This window comes from Zalophus californianus, chromosome 12 (assembly GCF_009762305.2).
Source record: "Zalophus californianus isolate mZalCal1 chromosome 12, mZalCal1.pri.v2, whole genome shotgun sequence".
In the NCBI taxonomy this organism is placed as follows: domain Eukaryota; kingdom Metazoa; phylum Chordata; class Mammalia; order Carnivora; family Otariidae; genus Zalophus; species Zalophus californianus.
In genome coordinates, this window is record NC_045606.1 from 91,834,899 (window position 1) to 91,840,563 (window position 5,665).

Consider the following 5,665-nt stretch of genomic DNA (forward strand, 5'->3'; position numbering starts at 1 on the left):
AATTCAAGGTCCAAACCAGGAGATGGACCAGTGTCAAGTTTAAAGGTCTTGCTCCCTTTGCTAACAGTTCTAAATTTCATGATGAACTTCTACCCGTTAGAAGAAAACCGAATTTACTGTTTTAGTATAAAGATGTGTGAGGGGATGAGAGTCAAGTCAGTCGTTCTCGATAGAGGTTTCTTTGAGAGTACACCAAAGCTGGCAATCTTCTCCCCTCTGTAGTAAAATACACACCTTTTCAGTTTTCAGTTTTAGGGGGTCAGAGATTATAGGCCACCCACAAACAGCTATGTAAGGCCCTCAGGTCTACAGGATGAAGCTCTAGCCAGTGGCTTCTTGATTCCACCACATCTCTGCCCGTGAAGCGTTCCCAGGCCATCTGTGGCAGGCTCTTCTCCACCTGCCTCACCCGAGCCCCAAACCTGGATTGTGGATGACTTTATATGTGACAGATTTAAATAACTCAAATGCCATGACTCAGATAGCATTGACAGCCCCTCTGGCCACCGTGCTGGGGAATTAAACACCAATTTGCAGCCAGAATTAGGACATTTCTGCAAGCAAAACCCATCAACTAACACAAGCATTTAAGTTATGGTTAACCTTAAGGAGACCTTCACGATGATGATTAAGAAAACTTATGATGTGAAAAGCCAAAGGGGCAACGTGCTGCGAGGTCCACGACGGCTCGGGCAGTCCAGGTCTGCGAGGCCCTCTACGAGCGTGTGTATCTCTGGCTACTGAGGCAGCTCCAGGCCTATTCTGGTTATTGAAACCTCCCTCTCCCTTATGGTCTGGGAACACATAAGGAAGAGACTGTCTGGCTTGTCTGGCTTGGAGATTTTATTGTTTACCGGGGGATAAGAACACAATCCTGATACAAACCTGATGCAGAAAGAAAAACTTTCTTGCGTATTTTATGAGCTGAACGTCCCCTCCCTCCCACATCCCTTTTCATGTCACCACGGCAGCGGGTAGAAGATGAGGGATTTACTGCCGTCTTGTTTCAGGTTCTTAAGGGCCTCAGTTGAATTGTGTCCTCCCAAATTCGTCCCCCAGCACCTCAGAATGTGACCTTCTCTGGAGATGTCATTCGTCAAGGTGAGGCCATGGGGGGGGTGGCCCTCATCCAGTATAACTGGGTAATTACGAAAAGGGGAGATCTGGACACAGACATGCATCCTGGGAGAATGTCATGTGAACATAAAGGCAGATGGGTGGGATGTGTCTACATGCCAAAACCCACCAGAGATCGCCAGCAAAGCACTGGAAGCTGGGAGAAAGGCCCGGAGCAGGTTCTCCCCGAGAGCCCTCAGAAGGGGCCAGTCCTGATGACTGGTGGATCTTGGACTTCTCGCCTGCAGACATGTGAGATGGTACATTTCTGTAGTCCAGGCCACCGAGGCTGTAGTACTTTCTTGCAGCAGCCTGAGGAAATGCGTATGTTTCCCCGGTCCTCTGGTAGACCAGCAGAAAACACCTCATCCATTTTCAACATCAAAAAGTGCTTAACCGCTCAGATTTTATAGAACAGATGGAAGAAACATAAACTCACCTTTGGGGCCTCCTTAATCTTTGTCCACTGGGACTCTACCGACCTTTCAGTCTAGAGGTGTGTCTTTGCACCTAAAGGATTCTGGGAACAAGAGAAACGGGGGCAGGCTGTTCACAGCTTGGCTTAGGGAATCAGGCCAGAGTTAACAGAACAGTGCAAATACATGTTTTCTGCCTGAAAAACTTTATAATCAAATACCAGGCTTCTGCAAGAGCAGTGACATTGTTCCCCAGCAGTGCCCCTGATGGAGACCACAAACACCAGAATAGGTTTGGCTCTCTGGCTAACACACGGTGGACCTCCAAGGGAGCTTCTACTTGTGGGAGAAGCGAGGTGACTGTGGCCCACAGAAACCAAAGAATCCTGGGCTGGGGCTCCATGCAGGAGCCTTTTCTCCAAAGACAGTCACCTAACTCCCCAAGGGCTGCAGCCTGCCCCTCTCTGTGCCTGAGAAGGAAAAGGGGGCCCCTGTGGGCAGGCTCTTGGAGAGCAGGTGAATCTGAAGAGGGCTCCCCTTCCTCTTGGCCGACACAGCCCTTGCCAGGTTGCATGGCTTTGTGATCAGGGAAGGGCTGAGTTCCAGATCCCAGGGCCCGGTGCCCACTCCTCCACCGCCACCAAGTGCCCTTGTGCAGTGAGCAACTTGCACAAACATACATGGCAGCTCTGATCGCTCTCTCTGTCCTCAGTTTGCATCTGCTTCTATTAAGGCACTTATCCCCTAGTCCCTTGATCTGTAGCAGGACTAACTTTCTTTGAGATTTGCAGACCGCTGGCCTTGGGGGTGAAGGACCAGACTTTCTCAGAAGATCAGATCAGCTGCCGCAGATGCCAGGAAGTCTGTTCAGGATCATGCTGACAACATAGGACTAAGCGCCTGGACACCTGCTTCTCCAGCATGCAGCCCCCTTCTCTCCCCTCCCCCCTTTCCCTTCCCCTCTAAAACCCTCTGGCTTTGCCTGGAGGGAGAAGATGGTCTTTGAGACATTAGTCCACCAGCTTCCCAGCTGCCTGCTTACTGAATAAAACTTACCTTTCCTTTCCCATCATCACTTGTCTCTCGAGGACTGATTTTCCAGCAGCGAGCAGCCCAACCTGAGTTTGGACCCGGTACTCTGTCCCGTAACAACCTCCCTCCACGAAGCCAATCTGGGGGATGCAAGAAAACCCCTAGTAAAGTTTCGGGGGTGTCTGCAAATAGGCGACGGGAGTCTTGTCCCCACCTGGATGTGTGCCGCAGACTGCGCTTGTTCCTTGGGTCCGTGCTGCAGCAAGTTTGAGAGCGGGCTCTCCCGGAGGCCTTTCCAGGAACCTAGGAGTTCTGTCCTCCCCTGCCCTGTCTTCTGGAGCTGACGCTCCGGGAGGGCAGGCCTGTCCGGAGCTGGTGGAGGTCCCTCCGGTGCCCCTGTCTCCCGGCACACCGTTCCCCGCTCCCGACACAGAGTGGGCTTTGCTAAGCCACACCCCCTTGCAGACAGGTCTTCTGCCGAGTGCGGGCTCTCGGAGCTAACCTCACTGGCGCCGCCGGCCTCTCCTTTCGAAGACCAGGCTACTGTTCACACGAGGCCCTCCTCAGATGTGGCCCAGGCTCGCCTTCCTCTGCGGAGGGGGCCCCAGGGCCGCGGGGTGCAGGCGAGCGTAAGGGCCACCCATCAGGCTCCCCCCCCTCCCCCCGCCTACCCCAGGGCCTGGGAGTGGGTCCAGTCCCCACCCCAGAGCGTTCCCGCACTAACCAGAACCTTCCAAACTTGTACCGGCGGCCGGCTTCACGTCTGCACGCAGCTGTATATCCTGCTGTCACTAGATGGCGACCCTGTGTAAGGGTAACGCGGGACGTCGCTCCTCGGCGTTCCCCGCCAGGATGTCGGAGGCGGAAAGGGGAACGCCGGGCGCCTTCCCGGAGGCGGGGTCCGCGGCGAGACTGAGCGGGCGCGAGGCCGCAGGGGAGGACGCCGGCGTGGTCGGGGGCGGGGGGGAGGGGCGGTGCTCGGAGGCGTGGCTCTGGAACGCAGCCACGCCCCCCGCCCCCTGTGCGCTCCGCCCCCTGCTCCTGCGCTGCGCCACCCGGTAGGAGCCGGGTTTTAGGTGAAGCACTGAGTCCGGGCAGGACGTGAGCCCTGAGAGGAAGAGAGAGCGTGCCGGGCCGAGCAGGGGCCCCTGAGGCACGGACCCCGGGCTCAAGGCCACCCCCGAGGTGGGAGCTGTGCGTGAACTGCAAGAACAGTCTCCCCGGAAACACCAGAGTGGCTCCCCACGTTGATAGGTGTATTGTCTATCCCCGCCCCCCGCCCCCGCGCACACTGTAGCTTACAGCCCAGGAGCAGGTGCTCAAGAAATACTTGGGCAGCGCGTGAAGTTGCCTGTAATTCTCCAAACTGGCCCCCTCACCTGGGGTTTCTCCCTCAATCTCGCTCTGGGCAGGACTGCCCTAGAGTTTGCAGTTTTCTGGAAGAGTTCCCTGCAACCGCACGCGGCTGCTCCAGAAACCAAGTTATGGGATTCTTGTTTGTGGGGCTCCTGGTCCTCCGAGGCCGCTCCCCTTCCACATCGGCCACTCAGTCGGCCCCGTGGTAGCTGAATTCAGGCTTCCGGTCAGGATGAGGGAAAACAAATAACAACCACCAAAGTCCGAACTGGTTCCTACGGTTGGGGGCAGAGTCCCCGGGGGTTGCTGGGTGTTCCAGAGAGATACTTCCCAAGAGCTTCTTGAATCTCCAAATGTTCAAAAATGACAAGAGTTCTAGAGACATTAATGATGGTCACAACTGAGTGTCTGGTGTTGCTTGTGACATCTAATGGATAGACAGTGCACAGGACCGCCCCCACGACAAAGAATCTTCTAGACCAAAAAGTCAACAGTGTGGACGTTGAGAAACCCTGGGATAGGGAAATGTTTATTTGGTTCCTGTGTTGCTCCTTAAAAAAAAAAAAACAAAAACAAAAACTCAGTCCAGCCTTGTTGCCGTGCTTATTCTCATTCTATAAGTTAACTACCTTTTCCTTGTCTGCTGTTTTATTTCTTACCTCAGGACCTTCTTCCCAAACAGTTGTGCTACTTCCTATCACTTCTGGAACATTGCTGAATACTCAGTGATGCTGGGACAACAGTAAAACTGCAGCGAGAGCGGGCTAGTCCATGCCACCCGCTCACTAGGTTAGGTGGATGTTCTACACCATTGTCTGAAAAACCGCACAAGATGGAAAACACTAAGACTTACTCAGACTCACCAAGACCTGCCCAGAGTCTTATTGTGTTGTATTGTATTACTTTTATTTAAGAAGAGGTTTGGACAGCAACTGTTTCTGGGTGAGTTTAAGAATAAGTGAGTAACTGACCCCCAGCTCATTGCCTAAACAGGCAGAGGACCAGTCCCGGTTGTGTGGGCCCAGGTGCTGACATCCAAACACCTCTTGGGGGCGCTGTTCTCTCTTCAGAACAGCACTTCCCAGCCTGAGGGCAGATGCTTCCTAGTTTCTATCGCTGTGGGATCCATCCTCATGTGGGATCTAGTGATGTGTTCAGTTCATGACTAATCCTGATGCTGACATCAAAACTTTTCTCCCGTTCATGTCAGTGGGATCAGGGAGACACCGACTCAGGAATCCTGCTCTGCTGATTTCCTGTCCTAATGAGGAAACTGATTGGAACATTTCTGACCAGGCCAGCCCAACACCACAAACCATACCCTTGGGCAAACTTTACAGGTTACTCTGAATTATTAATCTTGTCTATTATTTTATAACTCTCTCATCTACAGACTCTTCACCTCAAAATCAAGTTGAACCTTCTCAGAGAAGTTTTGACCCACTGATTCCACTTCTAGAAATTTCTTGCACAGAAACACTTCTACAAGAGCACAAAATCATATGTGCTAGGATGTTCATTGCAGTGTTGTTTGTACTATTAAAAATTAGAAACAATTTCAATGTCCACCAATAGGCAAATAATGAAGTAATAATAATTTTGATACCTCCATACTATGGAATTCTATGTTAGTGTTAAAAAGGAATGCAATAGAGCTATATGAAATGACAGAAGAAGCAAGTTGCAGAATGTATTAACTCTACTTTTGTAAAAAAAAATAAGCATTTATTTTACATGTATTAAGA

General features: G+C 52.0%; 1 long non-coding RNA gene across 3 annotated transcripts; it reads right to left on the reverse strand.

The window, feature by feature from the left end:
- Positions 1–825: 825 nt before the first annotated feature.
- On the reverse strand, positions 826–3,512 carry LOC113911577. 3 transcript variants are annotated; one of them, XR_003516540.1, is made up of 5 exons: positions 3,289–3,512; positions 2,779–3,154; positions 2,589–2,704; positions 1,556–1,636; positions 826–1,428 (listed from the first exon to the last, which is right to left on the reverse strand). It is a non-coding gene; the product is annotated as an uncharacterized LOC113911577 (long non-coding RNA). The 3 variants fall into 3 exon arrangements; XR_003516539.1 differs by lacking the exon at positions 2,779–3,154; XR_003516541.1 differs by lacking the exon at positions 2,779–3,154 and having other exon boundaries at positions 826–1,458.
- Between the last annotated feature and the right edge of the window lie 2,153 nt (positions 3,513–5,665).